Here is a 12,646-nt window from a genome sequence, read left to right as displayed (position 1 = left end):
GGTGAGCAGAAATCATCAGCACTCGTTACAAGGCCGATGAGATGTTGACTACCTCGCCTGGTCTACAGGAGGTCTATGTGGAGTCTGCGTCTCTCTCATCATCATCATCACGGTGGCTATGAGATGTTGACTACCTCGCCTGGTCTACAGGAGGTCTATGTGGAGTCTGCGTCTCTCTGTCATCATCATCACGGTGGCTATGAGATGTTGACTACCTCGCCTGGTATACAGGAGGTCTATGTGGAGTCTGTGTCTCTCGCTCCCATCATCATCACGGTGGCTATGAGATGTTGACTCCCTCGCATGGTATACAGGAGGTCTATGTGGAGTCTGTGTCTCTCTCTCATCATCATCACCATCACGGTGGCTAGGAAATGTTGACTACCTCGCCTGGTCTACAGGAGGTCTATGTGGAGTCTGCGTCTCTCTGTCATCATCATCACGGTGGCTAGGAGATGTTGACTACCTCGCCTGGTCTACAGGAGGTCTATGTGGAGTCTGTGTCTCTCTCTCATCATCACGGTGGCTATGAGATGTTGACTACCCCGCCTGGTATACAGGAGGTCTATGTGGAGTCTGTGTCTCTCTCTCATCATCACGGTGGCTATGAGATGTTGACTACCTCGCCTGGTATACAGGAGGTCTATGGGGAGTCTGTGTCTCTCTCTCATCATCATCATCACGGTGGCTATGAGATGTTGACTACCTCGCCTGGTCTACAGGAGGTATATGTGGAGTCTGAGTCTCTCTCGTCATCATCCTCATCATCATCACGGTGGCTATGAGATGTTGACTACCTCGCCTGGTCTACAGGAGGTCTATGTGGAGTCTGTGTCTCTCTCTCATCATCATCATGATCACGGTGGCTATGAGATGTTGACTACCTCGCCTGGTACGCAGAAGGTCGTCGGTTCGATCCCGTGACACTGACGATGCCTGCCTGCTGCTGCTGTATATTTGGAGTCTGCGTGTGTCTCTGTCATCACCATCACCGTGGCTATGAGATGTCAACTGCCTCACCTGGTCTACAGGAGGTCTATGTGGAGTCTGCGTCTCTCTCATCATCATCACGGTGGCTAGGAGATGTTGACTACCTCGCCTGGTCTACAGGAGGTCTATGTGGAGTCTGCGTCTCTCTCTCATCATCATCACGGTGGCTAGGAGATGTTGACTACCTCGCCTAGTATACAGGAGGTCTATGTGGAGTCTGTGTCTCTCTCTCTCTCATCATCACCACGGTGGCTGAGATGTTGACTACCTCGCCTGGTCTACAGGAGGTCTATGTGGAGTTTGCGTCTCTCTCTCATCATCATCACGGTGGTTAGGAGATGTTGACTACCTCGCCTAGTCTACAGGAGGTCTATGTGGAGTCTGTGTCTCTCTCTCTCTCATCATCACCACGGTGGCTGAGATGTTGACTACCTCGCCTGGTCTACAGGAGGTCTATGTGGAGTCTGTGTCTCTCTCTCATCATCACCACGGTGGCTATGAGATGTTGACTACCTCGCCAGGTCTACAGGAGGTCTATGTGGAGTCTGCGTCTCTCTCTCTCATCATCACGGTGGCTATGAGATGTTGACTACCTCGCCTGGTCTACAGGAGGTCTATGTGGAGTCTGTGTCTCTCTCTCATCATCATCACGGTGGCTATGAGATGTTCACTACCTCGCCTGGTCTACAGGAGGTCGTCGGTTTGATCCCGTGACACTGACGATGCCTGCCTGCTACTGCTGCTGTATATTTGTGTCGCCTTACGGCCAAGCGAGTAGCAGCAGCGCCTATGAAGGCTACCGGCCCCACGGCACACGAGGGGGTGGGTGGCCAGCACCACGCCCGGCCGCCTTTGTCTCTCCCCAGCGGCGATTATTTTTACACACCGCACCAGGTACTCATTTGAGGCTGAGTCGACCTAGGGGAGGCCCAGGACCGGTTCAGATAATCACTGTTACTGGTGTTGACCGTGAGCGGGAATCGAACTCGGGTCGCCAGGTTCAGACCCAGCAGGTGCCGTGGGTTGACTGCGGTGCCAGGCTAGGTGCAGGAGGAGGAGGAGATCACAGGACAGACCCAGCAGGTGCCATGGGTTGACTGCTGTGCCAGGCTAGGTGCAGGAGGAGATCACAGGACAGACCCAGCAGGTGCCGTGGGTTGACTGCTGTGCCAGGCTAGGTGCAGGAGGAGGAGGTCACGGGACAGACCCAGCAGGTGCCGTGGGTTGACTGCTGTGCCAGGCTAGGTGCAGGAGGAGGAGGTCACGGGACAGACCCAACAGGTGCCGTGGGTTGACTGCTGTGCCAGGCTAGGTGCAGGAGGAGGAGGTCACGGGACAGACCCAACAGGTGCCGTGGGTTGACTGCTGTGCCAGGCTAGGTGCAGGAGGTCACGGGACAGACCCTGCAGGTGCCGTGGGTTGACTGCTGTGCCAGGCTAGGTGCAGGAGGAGGAGGTCACGGGACAGACCCAGCAGGTGCCGTGGGTTGACTGCTGTGCCAGGCTAGGTGCAGGAGGAAGTTCTATCCGCAAGGAGCTCCGCTCGTCGTTGCGAGCGTCCGCTCCACGTAGGAGCGATCAAGGATCAATAACATTCACGCGTTTCAGCAAACAGATGGTACCTTGGCCACTTTGGGGCCGACCATAAATGACGTCACGCACCTAGGGAGGCGGGAGGGGGGGGTCAGACATTTGTGACGATGTGTGACGTGGGGGAGGGGAGGGGGGGGGGGTTGGTTGAGAAACGTGACGTCACGTCAAAATGCGCAACTTTAAATAAATCTAGAATTGTTATAACAACACTAATTGTATTCTCGGTTCTTCCGGTAAAGTCACCGCCACGTAGAAGGGAAACAATAAAATAATAAACACATAAAACAATAAAATTCTCACGACGTTTCGACTGCAACACAAGGAGCAATCATCATCAGGTGTGGAAACCCGATGATGATTTGGAGAAACCAAACGCCATGTCTCGGACCGCATTCCGTGAACACAAAGCAGACCTTAAACACGGTAGGACCAACACCTCGGCCGTGGCAGATCACTGTTACAATTCAGTGGGCTCACGTGACATTGACTTCTCCAAGACAGAGGGTTCATTGCAAGCCATCTGGCCACCGTGAGAGATTCGTTCACGAGGCTATCCACGTATACAAGCACGGAGACAACTTCAACCGGGAAGATGGATTCTGGCTTAGCAATCATTGGAAGGATTCGATCAACCATTTCGGGTCTTAATTGATCGTTCACGCTTACGGCGGCTTTCAGACCGCGTCCATTATTTTTCGTCTCCCCCCTCCTCTTTCTCGAACATAGATGGACTCGTCCATCTGAACGACTGACAAATCGCTCAACCGTGGTGCTGACGTTAAAAAATAAAACGCCGCTTTTTTCAAATTGTTCTTGCTGTGGTTTTCACACCCGATGATGATGATGATTGCTTCTTGTGTTGCAGTCGTAAGCGTCGTGAGAATTTTATTTTTTATATTTTTATTTTTGTATTGGTTACCCTTTCTAAGATGGATTCTGGCTTAGCAATCATTGGAAGGATTCGATAAACCATTTCGGGTCTTAATTGATCGTTCACGCTTACGGTGGCTTTCAGACCACGTCCTCTTTCTCGAACATAGATGGACTCGTCCATCTGAACGACTGACAAATCGCTCACTGTGGTGCTATCGTTAAAAAATAAAACGCCGCTTTTTTCAAATTGTTCTTGCTGTGGTTTTCACACCCGATGATGATGATGATGATTGCTTCTTGTGTTGCAGTCGTAAGCGTCGTGAGAATTTTATTTTTTATATTTTTATTTTTTTATTGGTTACCCTTTCTAAGATGGATTCTGGCTTAGCAATCATTGGAAGGATTCGATAAACCATTTCGGGTCTTAATTGATCGTTCACGCTTACGGTGGCTTTCAGACCACGTCCTCTTTCTCGAACATAGATGGACTCGTCCATCTGAACGACTGACAAATCGCTCACTGTGGTGCTATCGTTAAAAAATAAAACGCCGCTTTTTTCAAATTGTTCTTGCTGTGGTTTTCACACCCGATGATGATGATGATGATTGCTTCTTGTGTTGCAGTCGTAAGCGTCATGAGAATTTTATTGTTTTATATTTTTATTTTTTTATTGTTCACCCTTCCACGTGATTGGTGACTTTACCGAAAGAACCAAGAATAATAATTTTATTGTTTTATATTTTTATTATTTTATTGTTCACCCTTTCTACGTGGTGGTGACTTTACCCAAAGAACCAAGAATAATAATTTTATTGTTTTATATTTTTATTATTTTATTGTTTCCCTTCTACGTGGTGGTGACTTTACCCAAAGAACCAAGAATAATAATTTTATTGTTTTATATTTTTACTATTTTATTGTTTCCCCTTCCACGTGATTGGTGACTTTACCGAAAGAACCAAGAATAATAATTGTATTGTTTTATATTTTTATTATTTTATTGTTCACCCTTCCACGTGGTGGTGACTTTACCCAAAGAACCAAGAATAATAATTTTATTGCTTTATATTTTTATTATTTTATTGTTTCCCTATCTACATGGTGGTGACTTTACCGAAAGAACCAAGAATAATAATTTTATTGTTTTATATTTTTATTATTTTATTGTTCACCCTTTCTACGTGGTGGTGACTTTACCCAAAGAACCAAGAATAATAATTTTATTGTTTTATATTTTTATTATTTTATTGTTCACCCTTTCCACGTGGTGGTGACTTTACCGAAAGAAACCAAGAATAATAATTTTATTGTTTTATATTTTTATTGTTTCCCTTCTAACGTGGTGGTGACTTTACCGAAAGAACCAAGAATAATAATTATAATGTTTTATATTTTTATTATTTTATTGTTCACCCTTTCTACGTGGTGGTGACTTTACCGAAAGAACCAAGAATAATAATTTTATTGTTTTATATTTTTATTATTTTATTTGTACCCTTCCACGTGGTGGTGACTTTACCGAAAGAACCAAGAATAATAATTTTATTGTTTTATATTTTTATTATTTTATTGTTTACCCTTCCACGTAGTGGTGACTTTACCCAAAGAATCAAGAATAATAATTTTATTGTTTCATATTTTTATTATTTTATTGTTCACCCTTTCTACGTGGTGGTGACTTTACCCAAAGAACCAAGAATAATAATTTTATTGTTTTATATTTTTATTATTTTATTGTTCACCCTTCCACGTGGTGGTGACTTTACCCAAAGAACCAAGAATAATAATTTTATTGTTTTATATTTTTATTGTTTCCATTCTAACGTGGTGGTGACTTTACCGAAAGAACCAAGAATAATAATTTTATTGTTTTATATTTTTATTATTTTATTGTTTCCCTTCTACGTGGTGGTGACTTTACCGAAAGAACCAAGAATAATAATTTTATTGTTTTATATTTTTATTATTTTATTGTTCACCCTTCCACGTGATTGGTGACTTTACCCAAAGAACCAAGAATATGAATCCCTGCAGTCACGAAAGCTTTAAATCAAAACACTAATTGTTATAACAACATCAGAGCGCATCGCCACGTTAAATCCGCACGACAATGACGATAGTTTAAAAGCGATTTGGAGCACGTTTTATTTTCAAAATGGAAGTATGTTTTTTGTGGGGGGGGGGGGGGGCAGAGCTTTGTGACGTCATATTTGAGGGAGGGGGGGTCTGACTTGTTGTGACGTCATGTGACGAGGAGGAAGGAAGGGGGGTCAAAAATCGTCCAAAATTGCGTGACGTCATTTATGGACGGCCCCATTGCAGTCACGGGGTTAGGATGGCACACGAGTGACACCACTACCACAGTGTCCCACTGGTACCAGTGGTACCTGTCCCACTGGTACCACTTGTCCCATAGTGTCCCACTTGTCCCACTGGTACCTGTCCCACCTGTCCCACTGGTACCTGTCCCACTACTACCACTGGTACCTGTCCCACTACTACCGCTGGTACCTGTCTCACTACTACCACTGGTACCTGTCTCACTACTACCACTGGTACCTGTCTCACTACTACCACTGGTACCTGTCACACTACTACCACTGGTACCTGTCTCACTACTACCACTGGTACCTGTCTCACTACTACCACTGGTACCTGTCACACTACTACCACTGGTACCTGTCGCACTACTACCACTGGTACCTGTCGCACTACTACCACTGGTACCTGTCTCACTACTACCACTGGTACCTGTCCCACTACTACCACTGGTACCTGTCGCACTACTACCACTGGTACCTGTCTCACTACTACCACTGGTACCTGTCTCACTACTACCACTGGTACCTGTCCCACTACTACCACTGGTACCTGTCTCACTACTACCACTGGTACCTGTCTCACTACTACCACTGGTACCTGTCTCACTACTACCACTGGTACCTGTCCCACTACTACCACTGGTACCTGTCCCACTACTACCACTGGTACCTGTCCCACTACTACCACTGGTACCTGTCTCACTACTACCACTGGTACCTGTCTCACTACTACCGCTGGTACCTGTCTCACTACTCCCACTGGTACCTGTCTCACTACTACCACTGGTACCTGTCTCACTACTACCACTGGTACCTGTCTCACTACTACCACTGGTACCTGTCTCACTACTACCACTGGTACCTGTCCCACTACTACCACTGGTACCTGTCCCACTACTACCACTGGTACCTGTCTCACTACTCCCACTGGTACCTGTCTCACTACTACCACTGGTACCTGTCTCACTACTACCACTGGTACCTGTCTCACTACTACCACTGGTACCTGTCCCACTACTACCACTGGTACCTGTCTCACTACTCCCACTGGTACCTGTCTCACTACTACCACTGGTACCTGTCTCACTACTACCACTGGTACCTGTCCCACTGGTACCACTGGTACCTGTCTCACTACTACCACTGGTACCTGTCTCACTACTCCCACTGGTACCTGTCTCACTACTACCACTGGTACCTGTCGCACTACTACCACTGGTACCTGTCTCACTACTACCACTGGTACCTGTCTCACTACTACCACTGGTACCTGTCTCACTACTACCACTGGTACCTGTCGCACTACTACCACTGGTACCTGTCTCACTACTACCACTGGTACCTGTCTCACTACTACCACTGGTACCTGTCTCACTACTACCACTGGTACCTGTCTCACTACTACCACTGGTACCTGTCTCACTACTACCACTGGTACCTGTCCCACTACTACCACTGGTACCTGTCTCACTACTCCCACTGGTACCTGTCTCACTACTCCCACTGGTACCTGTCTCACTACTACCACTGGTACCTGTCTCACTACTCCCACTGGTACCTGTCTCACTACTACCACTGGTACCTGTCTCACTACTACCACTGGTACCTGTCTCACTACTACCACTGGTACCTGTCTCACTACTCCAACTGGTACCTGTCTCACTACTCCAACTGGTACCTGTCTCACTACTACCACTGGTACCTGTCTCACTACTACCACTGGTACCTGTCCCACTACTACCACTGGTACCTGTCTCACTACTACCACTGGTACCTGTCCCACTACTCCCACTGGTACCTGTCTCACTACTACCACTGGTACCTGTCTCACTACTACCACTGGTACCTGTCCCACTACTCCCACTGGTACCTGTCCCACTACTCCCGCTGGTACCTGTCTCACTACTCCCACTGGAACCTGTCTCACTACTACCGCTGGTACCTGTCCCACTACTACCACTGGTACCTGTCTCACTACTACCACTGGTACCTGTCTCACTATTACCACTGGTACCTGTCTCACTACTACCGCTGGTACCTGTCCCACTACTACCACTGGTACCTGTCTCACTACTACCACTGGTACCTGTCTCACTACTCCCACTGGTACCTGTCCCACTACTACCACTGGTACCTGTCTCACTACTACCACTGGTACCTGTCTCACTACTACCACTGGTACCTGTCTCACTACTACCACTGGTACCTGTCTCACTACTACCACTGGTACCTGTCTCACTACTCCCACTGGTACCTGTCTCACTACTACCACTGGTACTTGTCTCACTACTACCACTGGTACTTGTCTCACTACTACCGCTGGTACCTGTCTCACTACTACCGCTGGTACCTGTCCCACTACTCCCACTGGTACCTGTCTCACTACTACCGCTGGTACCTGTCCCACTACTACCACTGGTACCTGTCTCACTACTCCCACTGGTACCTGTCTCACTACTACCACTGGTACCTGTCCCACTACTACCACTGGTACCTGTCTCACTACTACCACTGGTACCTGTCTCACTACTACCACTGGTACCTGTCTCACTACTACCACTGGTACCTGTCTCACTACTACCACTGGTACCTGTCTCACTACTACCACTGGTACCTGTCTCACTACTACCACTGGTACCTGTCTCACTACTCCCACTGGTACCACTTGTCCCACTACTACCACTGGTACCTGTCTCACTACTACCACTGGTACCTGTCTCACTACTACCACTGGTACCTGTCCCACTACTACCGCTGGTACCTGTCCCACTACTACCACTGGTACCTGTCTCACTACTACCACTGGTACCTGTCTCACTACTACCACTGGTACCTGTCTCACTACTACCACTGGTACCTGTCTCACTACTACCACTGGTACCTGTCTCACTACTACCACTGGTACCTGTCTCACTACTACCACTGGTACCTGTCTCACCTGTCCCACTGGTACCTGTCTCACTACTACCACTGGTACCTGTCTCACTACTCCCACTGGTACCTGTCCCACTACTACCACTGGTACCTGTCTCACTACTCCCACTGGTACCTGTCTCACTACTACCACTGGTACCTGTCTCACTACTCCCACTGGTACCTGTCTCACTACTCCCACTGGTACCTGTCTCACTACTACCACTGGTACCTGTCCCACTACTACCGCTGGTACCTGTCCCACTACTCCCACTGGTACCTGTCTCACTACTACCACTGGTACCTGTCTCACTACTACCACTGGTACCTGTCACACTACTACCACTGGTACCTGTCTCACTACTACCACTGGTACCACTTGTCCCACTGGTACCTGTCTCACTACTACCACTGGTACCTGTCTCACTACTCCCACTGGTACCTGTCTCACTACTACCACTGGTACCTGTCCCACTACTACCACTGGTACCTGTCTCACTACTACCACTGGTACCTGTCTCACTACTCCCACTGGTACCTGTCTCACTACTACCACTGGTACCTGTCCCACTACTACCACTGGTACCTGTCCCACTACTACCACTGGTACCTGTCTCACTACTACCACTGGTACCTGTCCCACTACTACCACTGGTACCTGTCTCACTACTACCACTGGTACCTGTCTCACTACTACCACTGGTACCTGTCTCACTACTACCACTGGTACCTGTCTCACTACTACCACTGGTACCTGTCTCACTACTACCACTGGTACCTGTCCCACTACTACCACTGGTACCTGTCCCACTACTACCACTGGTACCTGTCTCACTACTACCACTGGTACCTGTCTCACTACTACCACTGGTACCTGTCTCACTACTACCACTGGTACCTGTCCCACTACTACCACTGGTACCTGTCCCACTACTCCCACTGGTACCTGTCCCACCTGTCCCACTGGTACCTGTCTCACTACTACCACTGGTACCTGTCCCACTACTACCACTGGTACCTGTCTTACTACTACCACTGGTACCTGTCCCACTACTACCACTGGTACCTGTCTCACTACTACCACTGGTACCTGTCCCACTACTACCACTGGTACCTGTCTCACTACTACCACTGGTACCTGTCTCACTACTACCACTGGTGCCTGTCTCACTACTACCACTGGTACCTGTCTCACTACTACCACTGGTACCTGTCTCACTACTACCACTGGTACCTGTCTCACTACTACCACTGGTACCTGTCTCACTACTCCCACTGGTACCTGTCTCACTACTACCACTGGTACCTGTCTCACTACTCCCACTGGTACCTGTCTCACTACTCCCACTGGTACCTGTCCCACTACTACCACTGGTACCTGTCTCACCTGTCCCACCTGTCCCACTGGTACCTGTCCCACTACTACCACTGGTACCTGTCTCACTACTACCACTGGTACCTGTCCCACTACTACCACTGGTACCTGTCTCACTACTACCACTGGTACCTGTCTCACTACTACCACTGGTACCTGTCCCACTACTACCACTGGTACCTGTCCCACCTGTCCCACTGGTACCTGTCCCACTACTACCACTGGTACCTGTCTCACTACTACCACTGGTACCTGTCTCACTACTACCACTGGTACCTGTCCCACTACTACCACTGGTACCTGTCCCACTACTACCACTGGTACCTGTCCCACTGGTACCTGTCCCACTACTACCACTGGTACCTGTCCCACTGGTACCTGTCCCACTGGTACCTGTCGCACCTGTCCCACCTGTCCCACCTGTCCCACTGGTACCTGTCGCACCTGATGGAGATGAATAATTATGATCGAGGCTTCACCCGGTCGCCCCCACCACCACCCTCCCCCTCCCCCCTCCTCCCTCCCCCCGTTTCCGATGCGCACGAAGATTTTCCGTTTGGCTCCTTCGGCAAAGTCACGTGGACAGGCTGAAAGAAAAATGGAACAAAAAATTTCGACGTTTCGATCGCGACACAAAAGCGACGTAAACGTGGAGACGTCGGAATAAAAATCGACGGGAAAATCTCGGACGCAGGCGACCGTCATCAGGGCCGCTTTGCGTCGCGATCAAAAAACGTCAAAGTTTTCCCAAAATTTTTTTTTTATTTCAACCAATCCACGTGATTTAAAGCTTTCGTGACTGCAATGATTCATCTTCTTTGGTTCTTTCGGTAAAGTCACGTAGAATGAGAATAAAATAATAAATTGATAAAATAAAATAACACAATAATTGTTCTCACGACGTTTCGGCCACAACACAAGCGGCCTTCATCAGGTGAAGGGGGCGAGACTGTCTGGTAGGACAGCGCTGGAGTGAAAGAGCCACGTTCAGATCACGGCCTTTAAGCTGTGTGAGAGGAACAAAGCGCCTTGACAAAGGAATTAGCATAGAATTTAGCATTGAAATGGCTGAATGATTAGCTTGTGACTGGTCACAGAAATAGCTATGTTAAAAGTTAAAGCATACACACCCGCAGAGGCACCCATTGTTAAAGGAATTAGCATAGAATTTAGCATTGAAATAGCTAAGTTAAGGCATACACATCTTGACAATGGAATTAGCATAGAATTTAGCATTGAGATAGCTGAGTGGTTAGCTTGTACCTGCTGCAGAAATAGCTACGTTAAAGTCAGAGCATACACATTCACCGAGGCCCTTAGTACAAATCAAACATTCTACGTGACTTTACCGAAAGAACCAAAGAAGAACAATCCACGTGACTTTACCGAAACGCCCCAAAACAACGGGAATTCCTGCAAAACTCACGAAAACTTGCGGTCGATATCGACTTCGCACATTGTCAGTAGAAGGGAAACGATAAAATATATATTTTTTAAAAAATATAAATATAAAACAATCAAATTCTCACGACGTTTCGACTGCAACGCAAGCTGCCCTCTGCTGCCCCCTGGTGGCGGGAGACCGCGATGCCACGCAGGGCAGTTGAGTCACACTTGTTATAGGAATAGGTTTTACCCTTTTAACTGGCACAAAAATACTGACACCTTCATTCAAGGCATCATGTTTGCAATGACCACAACACAAGTAGTCAAAATGCAAACAAAAAAGACAACTCTGATAATAATATGCACTGTCTTTGAATTTGATTGGTCCACACCCGAGACGGCTTTTCTTAGAGCCTAGTCTCCATTGGTGTTGGACCAGAAGACGCCAAAAGGCGTACAACTCAAAAACAGCGCACCATCAGAGTATTGAGGGCTCGGGGTGAGCATTAACATTATGAGACCTCCTTTGACTGCTTGTGTTGTGGTCATTGCAAACACGATGCCTTGAAAAAAGGTGTCAGTTTTTTGTGCCAGTTAAAAGGGTAAAACCTATTCCTATATCTTGTTTCTGGCAAAGGAGGTCTCATAATAGAGTCACACTTGATTCGGTACTATCGTGACTGCAGCTGTTATCAGGAATAGGTTTTACCCTTTAAACTGGCACAAAAACTGACACCTTTATTCAAGGCGTCGTGTCTGCAATAACCACAACACAAGCAGTCAAAATGCAAATTCAAGGACAGTGCCAATATTATTATCAGAGTTGTCTTTTTTGTGTAGTGCATTTTGACTGCTTGTGTTGTGGTTATTGCAAACACGACGCCTTGAATTAAAGGTGTCAGTTTTTGTGCCAGCTAAAAGGGTAAAAACCTATTCCTATATCTTGTTACTGGCAAAGGAGAGGTCTCACAATGCAGCTGTCATCCTTTGGTTCTTTCGGTAAAGTCACGCAGAAGTAGAAAATAATACGCGACATCATATCACACGACGTTTCGATTGCAAAGCAAGCAATCATCATCAGGTACAAATGAAAGAGAAACACGCCCCTAGTGAACTTAGAAATATAATGCAACGCAGCACAGAAAGTCGTCTGACACGGCGGTCAACACCCTACCTGGTTGATTAACGTGCAAGA

The sequence above is a fragment of the Petromyzon marinus genome, chromosome 69, assembly GCF_048934315.1.
Source record: "Petromyzon marinus isolate PM22_M1 ecotype Great Lakes invasive population chromosome 69, UKy_Petmar_22M1.pri1.0, whole genome shotgun sequence".
NCBI lineage: Eukaryota > Metazoa > Chordata > Hyperoartia > Petromyzontiformes > Petromyzontidae > Petromyzon > Petromyzon marinus.
This window is presented reverse-complemented; position numbering follows the sequence as displayed.